Raw genomic sequence first — 14,811 nt, 5'->3', positions numbered from 1 at the left:
AGTGCCACGCAAAACAACAACGAGTGCAAGCCCCTTTATGAAAAACACGACTACACCATAACACCACTGCCTCCGAATTTTACTGTTGGCACTACACACACTGGCAGATGACGTTCACTGGGCATTCGTCTTACCTACACCCTACCATCGGATCGCCACACTGCGTACCGTTGTTCGTCACTACACACAACATTTTTCTACTACATTGTTCAATGTTTACGCTCCTTAGACCAAGCGAGGCGTCGTTTGGCGTTTACCGGCGAGATGTGTGGCTTATGGGCAGCTACTCGACCATGAAATCCGTTTTCTCACCTCCCGCCTAACTGCCATTGTACTCGCAGTGGATTCTGATGCAGTTTGGAATTCCTGTGTGATGGTCTGGATAGATGTCTGCCTATTACACATTACGACCCTCTTCAAATGTCGGCGGTCTCTGTCAGTCAAAAGACGAAGTCGGTCTGTAGGCTTCAGCGCTGCACGTGTCCGTTCACTTACGCACTTCACTATCACATCGGAAACATTGAACTTAGGGATGTTTAGGAGTGTGGAAATCTCGCGTACAGGCGTATGACACAAGTTACACCCAATCACCTGACCACGTTCGAAGTCCGTGAGTTCCGGGGAGCGCCCCATTTTATTCTCTCATGATGTCTAATGACTACTGTTTCGCTAATATGAAGTACCTGTCAGCACAATGCACCTAATATGACAAACGTATGTTTCTGGGGATGTCCGGATACTTTTGATCACATAGTGTTCACAGAAGAAGAGGAAGAAGAAGGGGGGGGGGGAGATTGTATGTAACACCCGGTCGACGACGAGCTCGGTCTGGAAAAATAAAGACACAGATCGTATCCTGGCATTTCCCCTAGGCGATTCAAGGAAACCATGGTAAACCTAAATTTATATGATTGGACTGAATTTCGTCATCGTCCTATTGTCTTGACTACTGCGAAACTTCACTCTGTGATGTGTAGAGAAATAACATGCAACTGAAAACGCAGAATTGTTCTACAAGCATGAGTAATAAGCACTGCAGCATGAACACACAACCATCTCTTCCCCGATATGTTTCTCTGTACTAACCAAAGACGTATCCATCTTTCTTTATGTGGAGGTAGGTGAGTAAATCGCTTTGCTTCTTAACGTAAGAGTTGCTCGTTCGCATCGAGCTGCCATCACTTAATGGAACCAGAAATGCCATCACTTAATGGGACCAGGCTTCAGATTGCGGTCGCTAAAGCTCGCTTATGGGTTGGTGTTAAATATCGAGGTTGCCGCTTCGAATCGTCGTGTAGGAGAAATGTTCATCGCCAATATTTGGCCGTCAAGGGGAGGAGACACAGTTCTCAGGTTAAATTCCAAACCTTTTGGTAGTGTTGATGGAGTGTAGGTATGCGTCCTGTTTGACAGTGACCCGTCCGTCGGATGGTGACGTTAAACTTAGTGGTCCGTGCCAAAGATCAGAAAATGTGTCACATTTGGTCTCACATGGTAATAATCACACTCACAAAAAGCGGCACTCACATATTTATTCCAGTATAATGCGGAAAATGCACGCCATACAATTTCGTGCTCTCCAAAATCAGCTTAGATAACCAACAACCATTTGAGATAAATAAACATCTGTAAATGTCGGAAAATCAAAAACGCAACATGAGGTCATCTCCAAATATACAAGAGTGTTGGTGAATACCTTTAACGTTTTAAATGTGAAGAAGATATATTGTGGGTCGAGCTGGCTGTCGGTACAATTTTTTGTAATCTACGTAGCAAACTCTCGATGTCTTCTAGCATACCGTCGATGTCGAAATCTTCTGAGACTCTCATGATTTCTTTGAAGGAACCACCTCGGAATATGGAAGGAAGGATAGAAGGAAGCAAGACAAGTGTAATAGACGCGGATCGAGAGCTAGGACTGGGAAAGAAGGAACGAAGGTAATCGACCGTGTCCTTTTCAAAGGAATCATCCCGGCGTTGTCTTGAGCGATTCTGGGAACTAATGTGGCTGGGTAAACAGGAGTACCACATGGGGTGTCTGCCTACGCTTGCTTCCGCCTCCTTTGCGATGTCTACAGAATCGCTCTCAATACCTTTAATGAATCAAAACAGGAGTTCCGAAAAACATTCGCAGACAATATATTTATCTAACCCATGTCGCTAATCAATCCGCTGCATTTCGCGAACCGCCATCATCAGATGTCAGTTGTTTCGTAAGCTTTGAGAAAAGCATCCTGCTTATAATTAGTCAATCCAGGAAATTGACAATCAATGGCCTGTGTCACATCAGTCAGTTCCTATCCGTTTGTACTTTCCAACGCCGTAGTTCAGTTGCTAAACAGGCAAACACTCGACACGTCGCCTTTCACCGCTGATGGAATTATCAATCCTGTCCAGAAATTTAATGCAGCATATATGTAGGACGCCCTCATTAACTGCGCTATATTTGAGTACTACCTGTGAAGCTCTTTCATAGAAGAAAATATACCGACTAAGCATCTGTTGTAACTTCTCGCCGAGCTATAGGATTACGAACGCCATCCACAAAAGATGGTGACCATTATAGAACTTGTAACGAACGAAGCCATTTACTATGGCGTTCACCGACACTCATATCAGTGGTTTTCATTGTTCGGACTGCATGGCATTTCGGGAATTATTTGCACACCCCATGGTACTGATAAGCTCAGAATTGTATGTATATTTCGATCACATGACTGAATTATGCAGCGAATGAGTGGTCCCCAGAGTCCGGCGCCCTAATGAGAGAGCACTTGTTTCTAATTTGTAACTCAAATTTCATGTCTGGAGATTATTGCAAATACATCAAATAGACCCGAGGAAAAAATTGTGAACTTTGAGTTCACTGTGCAAACCAAGCCGAATCCTCAGGAAGAAATTACAGAAATTCCCCAGACTATGTTTGCTACCGCAGCTGTTCCAAGAACGTAGGAAGTCTAGATCTCCTGCGCGCAATCTTATCAGAATTCAAAGACATGTGTGATGCGGAAACAAAGTTTACCTGCTAAACCTCTCTCTGTAGAATTAAAGCTACGATGGTTCAAACCAGTGAGTTTTTGTGATGTAACTGATCTAATTAGGCCCTTTCTCAGTATGATACCCTATCTTCATTCGTTATGGAGGTCTTGACATCAAACTCTCCGAACAGGTACTGAGCATCTAGCGTTACATCTGTCCGCAACATTTCAGTGCTTTCGCTCACACAATTGCTACCACTATTTTCTCCGAAGCTATTGTGTTTCAGACGTCATATTTACAAAACACTATTATTATTATTATTATTATTATTATTATTATTGGTGGTGGTGGTGGGGGTAGTAGTAGTAGTAGTAGTAATCGAAGATTCATCATATAAAAAATATTTTTTTATATAATTAATAGGTGCTTACGCGATCGGAGAACTGCACCATGTATACGCGTCACGCAATACTTTTTTGCCAGAGGAGTGATTCACTGTCATGGGCGTAAACACAAGGAGAGGGGAATAGTTGACAACAATGAGTTGCACCATCCGTAACACACTATGCACACTAGCAACACTTCAGCATGTTTTTTATGCGGGAAAAGAACACGGCTCTTTTCATTGATTATGTCCTGTGGTTAATTTAACGACAAGCTACGAAAAATCTGCGGCGAATCTGCAAAAAAAAAAAAACCTACTATGAAAGTCAGTGCACGGGCATCAATTTTCTAAAGTAATTCTAGAAAGTTTCGAAAAAATCGCCTTTGAAAATTTTCGATTTTTGTTAAGTGCAAAATATTTGTCCTACTTCAACGAAATCATCAGTTACGTGTTATTCTACAAATCCTGAAGAAGACTGTTCGATTTTCGATAATAAGACCTATTTTTTTCTTGAAATCATATATTATGAAATCGGAATACACATACTGTATACTATTGTTAACAATATCTTCATTTTTAATTAGTGATGCCATTAAAATTCAAGCATTCAAAATAAATTAAAATTTGGTACAAAAATGAGAAACATGAAAAACAAAATAAAATACGCTTTTTATTTTTAGGGACTCAACAGTTTTAATAATGTATGTAATTTTTTCATTTAACGATGAAGAATTTAGTATGACCGAATTAAATTAACAGAGAGTACTTTCCTAGAACAGCAAGTATAGTATGCTTGTTCCTGAGTACAGTATATCTCGCGAGAAGACTGAAGTGATTCGAGCTCACACGGACAGGCTACCAGCAATCATCGTTACCATCAACCATTCGCTAACGGAACAGGAAAAGGAGAAAGTGGCAGCGGTACACAAACTACCGTCTGCCAAGATGTAGATGATGAGTATAATAAAAAATATTGTCATTAAAAACAATAATTCAACATTTTACTTAATATTTCCGTATCTTAATTAATACTCAACACAAATAAAAGTTAAAGAAGTTGGTATTAGCAGTGTAAGCAGCAATTTTGTACTTAACAGGGCTCGAAAAACATTAATTTTACAGACGATTGGTTCGAGTTTTTTCCTTTTTCATCGTACTGCTTTAGGAAATTGATTGCCGGGTACTGACCTTTCAAACCCTGTACGTACGAAGGAAATGGAAGGTCCCCTTTTCAGTACACCGCGCAGCGTGGTCGCAGATCCCGTTTCCGGCTATCCTATCCTCTCTCTGGCTTGCCTCTACTGAGCTAGCATCAAGAGAATAATTGACGAGTTACGAATTGCTTAATACATTTTTTTTTCTGTGTGGCGAGGCAATGAAACAGGCACAAAACCGTGGTCTGTCACGTTCCGTGTCAGCGCGCGCAATGAGTCGCTTTTTCTTTTTACCCCCACCACCAGCGTGATTTACCTGCTGCGGCTGGCGCCGCCCCCGCCGCTCGCCGAGCATCCGTCGCATGATTGCCGCGCCTTCCACGGGACTGCCACCCAGCGCGCAAGCCCGCTCCACCTTGCTCACCTCCGCGGCTGATTGCCGCTGATAAAGAAGGCAAACCAGCGAGGATGACGCGAGCGGCGAGTCTCTGTGCACCGGCCTAGTCTGTAGATAGCAGACGACAACGGCATGATGCGCCATCGTCCTATGCACGTTTCTCAAGTACCGCTGATACTAAGATGACAATGGCTCAAGTTGTCCAAACACTTCCTTCTGATACCTACATTTTATCATTAAGGATTATAGTCTTTTGTGAGTATGGATCATTCACCTTTGTCTCCATTTAGATCGAATTAATTCTTCCGCATATTACAAAACAGATCTCCATCATTCAATATACAAAATGATTAGTCCCGTTCCGTCAGCGGTTTATTAATGGGCTTACATTTTCCTTCAGAATTTATTGCGCGAGCTTTTGAACTGCAGCCTCATCACTCCTCTCCTTCATCATATTAGCTATCCCATGATGCCTCAGGATGTGTACTATCAACCCATCCCTTCTTTCTTTCAAGTTGTGCCACAAAGATATCTTCTCCCTGATTCGGCTGAAAACCTCTACATTAAAAACGCGATCTACTTCAGCATTCAACTCTTATATTCACAGATAATACATGGAGTGTGCCATCTGTTGCTGAAACAATAAACTTCCCTCAACTGTAATTCGTATTCGAGTCTACGAGCACTGAAGAAGAGTCGATATTACCGCACAAATTCTTAAGAGTCGATATTAGCACACAAACTCAACATTCACCTAAGTATAAACAGAAAATACCACAAAGGTGCACTCTGGACTGCTAAATTGGTCCGCAATATCAATTTGAGTGACGGTGGATTATAGTGCAGAGTGTAGCTGATTGGAGTACAAAATGAGTCACCTTCCTTCTTGTTCCCCCAACCTAGCAGTGACTCCTCCCGGACGCAATCTAAGATACCGAAAAAAAAAAAAAAATCGAATTGGGTCACAGATAGATACTAGCTTGTTTATGTCGATAACCTCCAACTTTGTACTAGCTCTCTACGTAACATGCGATGCAGTATACAAACAAAGCAAGAATTTTTCCTCTTCTTATATCAGAAGAATAAGTCAAATCTCAATAACTTGGTAAGGGCCCTTATATCCTTCTGTCTGAAGTTCATTTGTATTTGTGCATGTTTTTAAATACTATTTGTGAACCTATGCCCTTTGGCCTGTAGAGGAGCAAGTTGCAGAAAAGACCTCCATTTGGAAATGCAATGTACAAGCACTTACAGGGAAAGAGGACGGAAGATAGACATTAACAGACAGCTGTACGCAGACAATGTTCTGTACTGAACTACCGAACATGGGCGACAGCGTACTAGCAAGATCCAACAATTCTCATTCAAAACCACACGTCAAGTAGTGAAGCCAAGAAATCAATGCAAATCTTGTGTTTATATTCCGAACACAACGACTTTTCCCATTTCTACAACTTAATACCAATGATAATGCTTTGCACCAAAGCAGGTATGATCGACGTAGCTGCAGACAGAAATCTACAACGGCACGTGCAAATCGGATTATCGGTGGAAATTTTCCTTGGCGCTATAAAGTCAGTATTATCGGAGTATGATTTCGTCTCTGTTGCTGACCGCTTATCTGTACGTGCCGGGGAACACGATGGCCATGGAGGGCAATGTCACAGCCGAGCTGATGATAACAAAGAGCCGCCGCATATGCGACAAACATTTTGCACCTTCCCCAAGATTCCGAGCGGTAAAAGGGCAGTGCAGCCAACAGGGGTTACAAACGAACTAGAAGGTAGGCCTATAATTGCACGTGTTAGGAAGAGATGAACAACGAACTCAGAACATACACTACTGGCCATTAAAATTGCTACACCACGAAGATGACGTGCTACAGACACGAAATTTAACCGACAGGAAGAAGATGCTGTGATATGCAAATCATTAGCTTTTCAGAGCATCCACACAAGATTGGCGCCGGTGGCGACACCTACAACGTGCTGATACGAGGAAAGTTTCCCACAGATTTCTCATGCACAAACAGCAGTTGACCGGCTTTCCATGGTGAAACGTTGTTGTGATGCCTCGTGTAAGGAGGAGAAAAGCGAACCATCACGTTTCCGACTTTCATAAAGGTCGGATTGTAGCCTATCGCGATTGCGCTTTATCGTATCGTGATATTGCTGCTCTTGTTGATCGAGATCCAATGACTGTCAGCAGGGTTCAGGAGGGTAATCTGGAACGCCGTGCTGGATCCCAAAGGCCTCGTATCACTAGCAGTCTAGATGACAGGCGTCTTATCCGCATGGCTGTAACGGATTGTGCAGCCACGTCTCGATCCCTGAGTCAACAAATGGGGGCGTTTGCAAGACAACAACCATCTCCACGAACAGTACGACGACGTTTGCAGCAGCACGGACTATCAGCTCGGAGACCATGGCTGCGGTTACGCTTGACACTGCATCACAGACAGGAGCGCCTGCGATGGTGTACTCAATGACGAACCTGGGTGCACGAACGGCAAAATGCCATTTTTTTGGATGAATCCAGGTTCTGTTTACAGCATCAAGATGGTCGCATCCGTGTTTGGCGACATCGCGGTGAACGCACATTGGAAGCGTATATCCGTCGTCGCCATACTGGCGTATCACCCGGCGTGATGGTAAGAGGTACCGTTGGTTACACGTCTCGGTCACCTCTTGTTCGCACTGACGGCACTTTGAACAGTGAAAGTTACATTTCAAATGTGTTACGACCCGTGACTCTACCCTTCATTCGATCCCTGCGAAACCCTACATTTCAGCAGGATAATACACGACCGCATGGCGCAGGTCATGTACGGGCCTTTCTGAATACAGAAAAAGTTCGACTGCTGCCCAGGCCAGCACATTCTCCAGATCTCTCACCAATTGAATTGAAAACGTCTGGTCAATGGTGGCCGAGCAACTGGCTCGTCACAATACGCCAGTCACTACTCTTGATGAACTGTGGTATCGTGTTGAAGCTGCATGGGCAGCTGTACCTGTACACAGCATCCAAGCTCTGTTTGACTCAATGCCCAGGCGAATCAAGGCCGTTATTACGGACAAAGGTGGTTGTTCTGGGTACTGATTTCTCAGGATCTATGCACCCAAATTGCACGAAAATGTAATCACATGTCATTTCTAGTATTACATATTTATTTAATGAATACCCGTCTATCCATCTGTATTTCTTCTTGGTGTAGCAATTTTAATGGTCAGTAGTGTAATTACGTTGCAAATTTCACTGTGTGTTCAACGAACTTCCAGAATGATCCGGCGATTTACATTTCTGCAGTAATCCACGGATGTGAAACACGTGCTTTATCCAATAATCAATAGCAGCAACTCTAAAACAATTGGACGCAGGATTAACGCAAGCTCAATGTGAAATTTCTGGACAACTAATGTTTCTGCCAATGATTTTTTGTTTACTTTATCAGTGTTTGTGTACATTTCATACAATCAGCATCTATTTACGCAGGTACACCTGACGATTAGAATAAATTTACATGAATACATATAGCTCACTTAGTAATTTAGAACAGAAATAATTTTCAGGTTAGCTCCGTCAATGTGAAAGTGTTGCAAATTGACGGACATAATCCGGAAATTATCAACGCAACTTCATACGCGAACTGGTTATAACAACGCATGCGGTTACTTTCTTTTTAGCTTATTAATGGTGGAAAGGTTAAAAGTATACTTATCTGTTCAGAAATTTTGAAGCGACATTATCTTCTGATTATGCCAAAGGGTAAAGATAAAGCAGTAAGTTGATTTACGGGGCGATGACAATGGTGATACACGTGGAAACAGCTTTTTCAATTTGCTTGGCCTCTTACACGGTTACCGCTCAAACTAAAGGGCATATGATTTTCGAGTAAATCACACTCTGATGTCGAGTGACACGAAAAAGTTGAGAGAATCTAACAACTATCCTGAGAAGGTGACGTGGGAGGTTTCCGTGAAGTGAACGCATCCTTATGGACGTTTGGTACGTGTCCTGCGTGTTCATACTGCCTAACGAATTTCCGGTGACATATTACAGAACTACGGTGTTTCTTCCCAAGGGATGTATTCTCTACCTTTAATAAGCTTAGGATTACCTCTGGAAGAATGATTATAAAGATTTTTGAACGGAGGCCAACTTGAAGAAGGAGCACGAAAGCAGCCCATAGATAACGTGAGAGAACGTATAAAAACTCTCAGAATTGGAGGAGAAAGAAGAAGCGCGTTGGAGAAGACTGAATGCAGGTATTTACTGACGGGGCTAAGATCAGACAGAGTATTAATGGCATGAGAAGGAAGCAAAATTATGTACGACTTTAAGAGAGCTTAACAACTTACCAATGAAGTTATGGTACTGAAATCTTTATTGCGAGTGGGCTTTGCACAGATTCTCATACAAAGAGTTTCAGACACTCTGCTGTTTTCCACACATCACACTTGAGTGCAACCAAGTACGTGCTTCAGGCGTCTAAGGCTTCTACTTTGCTCCTTCATTTACAACAGAGACTCTAGTGAAATGACCGTAAGCAGGGCGTCCAATTACAAGAGAAAATGAAACCGCCAAACGTGTCTTTTCACATTTCACTTGCTGAGCTTACCTCCGTGGATACGTCTGGTGCTGTAAACAACTACGAAAACAGTCAGGCGATAGATAGATAATGGTGTTGGCGTCGCCCAATGTTGAGATTATCTAACTGTCGGTGGCGAATACGAAGGCTACCAAAATATAAGACGAAAACAATAACAGTTTCCTTGGCGACTGTCAGCAGTGCATCGATGTATCTGCCCGCTGTTCCCGTGACCAGATTAGACAATTTTTTCAATCTCTGGCATATCGGACGGCCAAGGTCCGGGGCTATTATCTGCCAACGATAGTCACCTACGAGACGACCGCCAATCTTCACTGACAGAGTTACATCATTGGTCTATTTATCAACTTCGCTTCTACAAACTGCTAGGTCGACCTCTAAACATTTCACGACCGTGTCCGAGTGCAACGTGTTTAACGAACAAGTCTCATGCCCAAAATCCTATCACACGACGATCATACAATATAATCTGCCAAGGCCAATTTGGTGGTGAGGCACCGAAGTTCTTAAGTATGGACAGCGCACGGTACGTCTTAGATATGAAGTTCGCTTTACACTAACGTCTACATGCCCAATGGCACATACTCCAGAAAAATAGAATCGGATAATCCTAGAAACTGAGAATGCGTCATTTAAATTTCAATTTAGCGGAGATGAGTTCTTTAGTATAATAAAATACTATGTCAACCATAATTTTTGAAAAAGCGTTTAATACTATATCATTTATTACAGTACCATAATTTCATTATCGGGTTTCAACGTGTGGAGTTAAATACCGGTGACGATGGAATACAACATGTTTTTCGATGGGTAACTTCTGCTGCCATTCCGGACGAATCAACAGAAGTGTGGCGGCTAATCAAGCAATTGGGTTGAAAGGGAAAAAGAGAAGCCACGACGACAGATTGTTACTATTTACAAAACGCGTGAGACACTATGGATTAATATGTCCTGTCATTTTAATACACTTGATTCTACAAAAGTGTAAATTAATATTTTCAAACAATGGAATGCGCAAACCAAGATGAAAGTAACTGAGTTAAAGACGATATTTCCTTCTAGTTAAGACTAAAAATACGTTTCCATTTTCTTTGTTTTGTTCACTAACAATAAACACGCTGAGGACCGTCCCATACAAGGGATATCAGACGCTAAAAACAGTTCATGACACTGCATGGCATGAACATATAAGAATATCTGTTACTAGCGCTGGCCATCGGTGAGAAGGTACCTCTCTCGAACATCTTATCAGTACCAACATTGTGTTGTCTGATAACAGTACCGTACCTGTTCTATCGTGCGTTAGTACTCGCTTCGTAATTCGTGATTTTTGTCTGGGAAGTTTAGCTGTACGGCGGGGGAAGTGGGGGAGGGGACGCACTCAGTGAATGAAAGGAGGCAAAGATTGAAAAATGCACAGCAAACTGGCAATTATTAGTCCACCACATCAACTTGTTCAACAGATCTATGCATTTTACAATAAATGACTAAATCAGTGCAATGAAGAGTGGCTGCAAACCATACGCAATGCCAACGAAAGACTGCACTCAGTTTCTGTGTCACTCGGAGAATTTGATACAACTTGGTTAGAACTGGACTCCCAAACGCCACGGTTGACTGACACTAATAATAAAGTCTCCGCGGGAGTTCATCCAAAAATACTGCTAGGCGTCGATCTCGCACGAACGCCTCTCACTAAATTCCGACCATACTTCTCAACGAATTCTGACTTTTGTCAGAGGGAAGTTAAAACACCATCAAAACACCGAAGAAAAAGAGAAAAGGGTCAGACATAACCATCTGTCGCACGAGATAGTTAGGAAAAAACGAACGCGTGTTCTAAACAGGTACACTGGCGACTAAGGATACAATTTTAGATTTATTTGTGTGATAGGAAAACAAACCAAGATTTGTGGTACAACGAACAGAAAAAAAACAAATTTTTACATATGCACCAGAAAAGCGTACATACAGTAATGTACAGTGTCGGTATATCACTTGTACGAGAGTAAATTACCAGTAAATTTAATTAAAAAGTTCTCCTAGTACCACGAAGAATTCTTCAAGGCTTAGGGCGATTACTTATGCCACCCTTACCAAAACTGAAATAGTGTATCGTCTTTACTTTACTGACATTACAGTCCAAACGGAATCTTACTCGCTATCACAATTTAAAAAGTTATTTTTTACGATAAGCCTCAGCAAGTGCTCGTGAAATTGTTCGGGTATTTTTCTGTAATTATTAAGGGTCATGGGTCGAGAACCTTCTTGCATGTCGCTTTGCGTGTAGGGAATGTTTTCGGCCGAACTACAACACGGTAGCAAAAGAAGATTTTAACCCTGTGGCGGACTGCGTCACTACAGTGAACAGCATCTTTGGCGCTTCCAATCAGTCCTGAGGCTGCAAACGTACACAGTCCACTGTAGTGGACACTCTCTACTGGTGTTGTGCCCCGCATGTATCAGCAGCCTCAAAACTGACCGCAAACGCCAGAGAAATAACCATTTAAAGCTGCCCATTGAAGCGAAAATCATGTCTAATGGACTGCAGAACGTAACGCTGAGTCATTCCATCAACGTGGTTCGTAACACAAGATCGACAGCTGCTAAGTTGTATTCCATCGGCAATGTTGAAACAACGCACGACTCTGAACTCGTCTACTCTTTCGTTTCCCGACTACAGAAGTGGTTCGGATTAATGACTGTATTTTTGATGCCTATCCCGCAATCCTTCGTTGTCCGATGAAATTATTTCCCACTTTCGACTGAAGAACAAACAATAAATAATACTCGAAGGCGCGTAGCTTGCTTGAAGTGTAGTATACGCTCTATAGTCTATAGAACCCAGCAACAGGGAGGGGCAACAGTGTTCATCTTTTGAAGATGAAGGCAGAAGTGCCTGAGCTGCACCGGTATGGAGTTTCGGAGAACTTCCTTGGGATTGCTTCGCATCAAGGTATCCAACAAAACGAGTTCCTGACGAAGGACGCAAGGCACAACAGACAATTACGTATCTCCTATTTCATGAATCATGTGTTACAAACTAAAACCCCTCGCCGAGAAAATCGCGGTTTACGGTGTGGGCTACATGTCAACGATAACTGTGCGTTTTCATCACAGGAACTTCACCAATCATCTCCGCATGATATGCTTTAAGAACTCTCCAAGAAGTTCGTGCAACTCAACCAATTAACATGAAATGAAGTGGTGGTCTTGCGCTTAGCAAGTAACTTTGTTCAAGGCACTGAAACATTGTGAAAGATATTTCCGATTAATATCACCAATGATCTCACATTAAAAACTGCAGAATCTTACCTAACTATCACGGGCTTTTTAAAGATTATAACCTGCGCTTAGAATGGACAGCTGATTCTATCAGTGTTTCTACAGCATTCCACAGATCGTTAGTAATGCGACAGTGCCACGTCCGAACAATGTTTAATTTTGACATTTAGAAGACATCGTTTGGCCAGAAGATAATGACGCAGCATCCCTCCCATCAATAATCTAAAAGAATTGTATTTGTTATTCGATGTCATTATAATCGTTACAATATCCGAACAATTGTGCGCGTGATATTTACTACGCACTGCTTGCAAGTTATATACACTCAAACCCACAAAATTTAAAAAAATGGCGCCGCTATTTATCTTACCAAAAGGTAACGAAAGTGACTATCACTCTTTCACAGGCTATCGCCGCATATACAGCCTAGAGGTAGACCAATCGGATAAAAGAGATCTCTCAGAGAGGTAATGAAAGGGAGTGTTAAGCGGAACAAGTATTCAGTTTCGAAAGCCATGACGAAAACCTGGCACTTAAATTATATAACCGTCCAACCACAACGGACACGGCACTCACCAACAGCGCGTAACGAAAAGTGCGCGAAACCGTTAGGTAGTCATACAGAGCAGAAATACAACATAAAGCCGTGGCTCAGCTCACCCGAGGAAGCGGAAGGCGGCTGCCGGCTGAGCGAGGCGACCGCCAAGTACTTACTCGTCACTAGCGGGCTGGCTTCCGGCCGTGGCCCACTCGGGGCAACCCGCACTCACGACGAGGTTGCCGCGCCCAGACTCGCGCCTCCCGCAACCGCGCCTTGTCCGCGCTAAGATTAGCGTGGCTGACGCTGACGCCGGGACAACAGGAAGCGCGGTGAACGGACTCGCGGCGACACCGACCGCCCGGCGGCGCCTTCTCAGAGGTGCATTCAACAAAACGACGCGAGCGCTTGAAAAGAACCGGCAACTACCACTGGTCGGTCACAAAGTCCAGTCTGTTGGAGACTATGCGTAACTGTATCTTTCTGAAGTGAAAGCAAATGGGAGGAGATTCATCACAAGAACACTACCACGGTACAGTTTATCTATTCACGAAAAACATTTCATTGTTAGAAGAAATCACATACTGCAAAACACAAGCTTTTCTTTATTTTTTTCTACCCGAATATTTTTCGACATTTGTGAGTCATCTTCTTTCGGTCTCGTAATATAAACTACTCAAAAGAATTAGAGGGGCACGTGTATCACCGCCAGACACGTTAAATCAATTTTGATACAGGCGGTACCTTGGTCTTATTATATAGCTTGAGATCTTAACTTTTAATGTATGAAACAATTAAGATCAATCGACGTCTACTGGCTGTGTCATGCGTTACTGTCTCAGGTGACCCCTCAGAAGGAAGTGAGTGCCGTATCCCACTGTTTTCCAGTAAGGTACACAGATGGCAGTTGGCATTCGTGGACCTAGTATTCACGTTGCAAGAGCGGTCTGTTCGATCCAAAGAGGATGGGCTTTCGGTCGTGCTGCTGCAGATGCCGACGTCTCTCCATCTGCCATCCACTGGCTGTGTACACACTAAAGAGGGAGAGATCAGTACAAAAGGCGTGTTGGACAAGGTCGCCGACGCGTTACAGCCACACGTTAAGACCGATATCCGGCTATCTCTGCCTTGCGGCGTCGTAAGCTTACCGCCAAAGCACTGCCAAGACGATCTCAGACGGGCCGCGGGAGCTGCTGCGCCCGGTCAGACTGTAATTAAACGATTACGGGACATGACCTTACGACCCAGACGTCATGTTCCGAGTACCCCACTTGACACGACAACATCTTGCAGCTAGCTTTCAGTTCTGCTGTTCACATATCAACTGGCAACGTTGTCACTGGCGAAACATGTTATTCACAGACGAGTCCAGATATCCTCTTAAGTAAGGTGTTGGCCGTGTTCGTGTGAGCAGATGCCTTGATGAACGGTCCCTGCCAAATGTTGTCCAGAAAATCGACAATT

General features: G+C 43.2%; 1 protein-coding gene across 6 annotated transcripts in view; it reads right to left on the bottom strand.

The window, feature by feature from the left end:
* The window catches only part of LOC126355773 (trafficking kinesin-binding protein milt), a 374,105-nt gene that overhangs the window by 226,152 nt on the left and 133,142 nt on the right, over window positions 1-14,811 (bottom strand). Inside the window, exon 1 of one of the 6 annotated variants that reach the window (XM_050006257.1) lies at window positions 13,524-13,587. The exons of 4 other annotated variants lie outside the window; for them this stretch is intronic. The gene's annotated coding sequence lies outside the window, so the exon portion shown is untranslated. One more of the 6 variants, XM_050006236.1, reaches the window with a different exon arrangement.

This window comes from Schistocerca gregaria, chromosome 1 (genome assembly GCF_023897955.1).
Source record: "Schistocerca gregaria isolate iqSchGreg1 chromosome 1, iqSchGreg1.2, whole genome shotgun sequence".
NCBI lineage: Eukaryota > Metazoa > Arthropoda > Insecta > Orthoptera > Acrididae > Schistocerca > Schistocerca gregaria.
The sequence above is the reverse complement of the archived record's forward strand: the minus strand, read 5'-3'. Positions and strand labels throughout refer to the sequence as shown.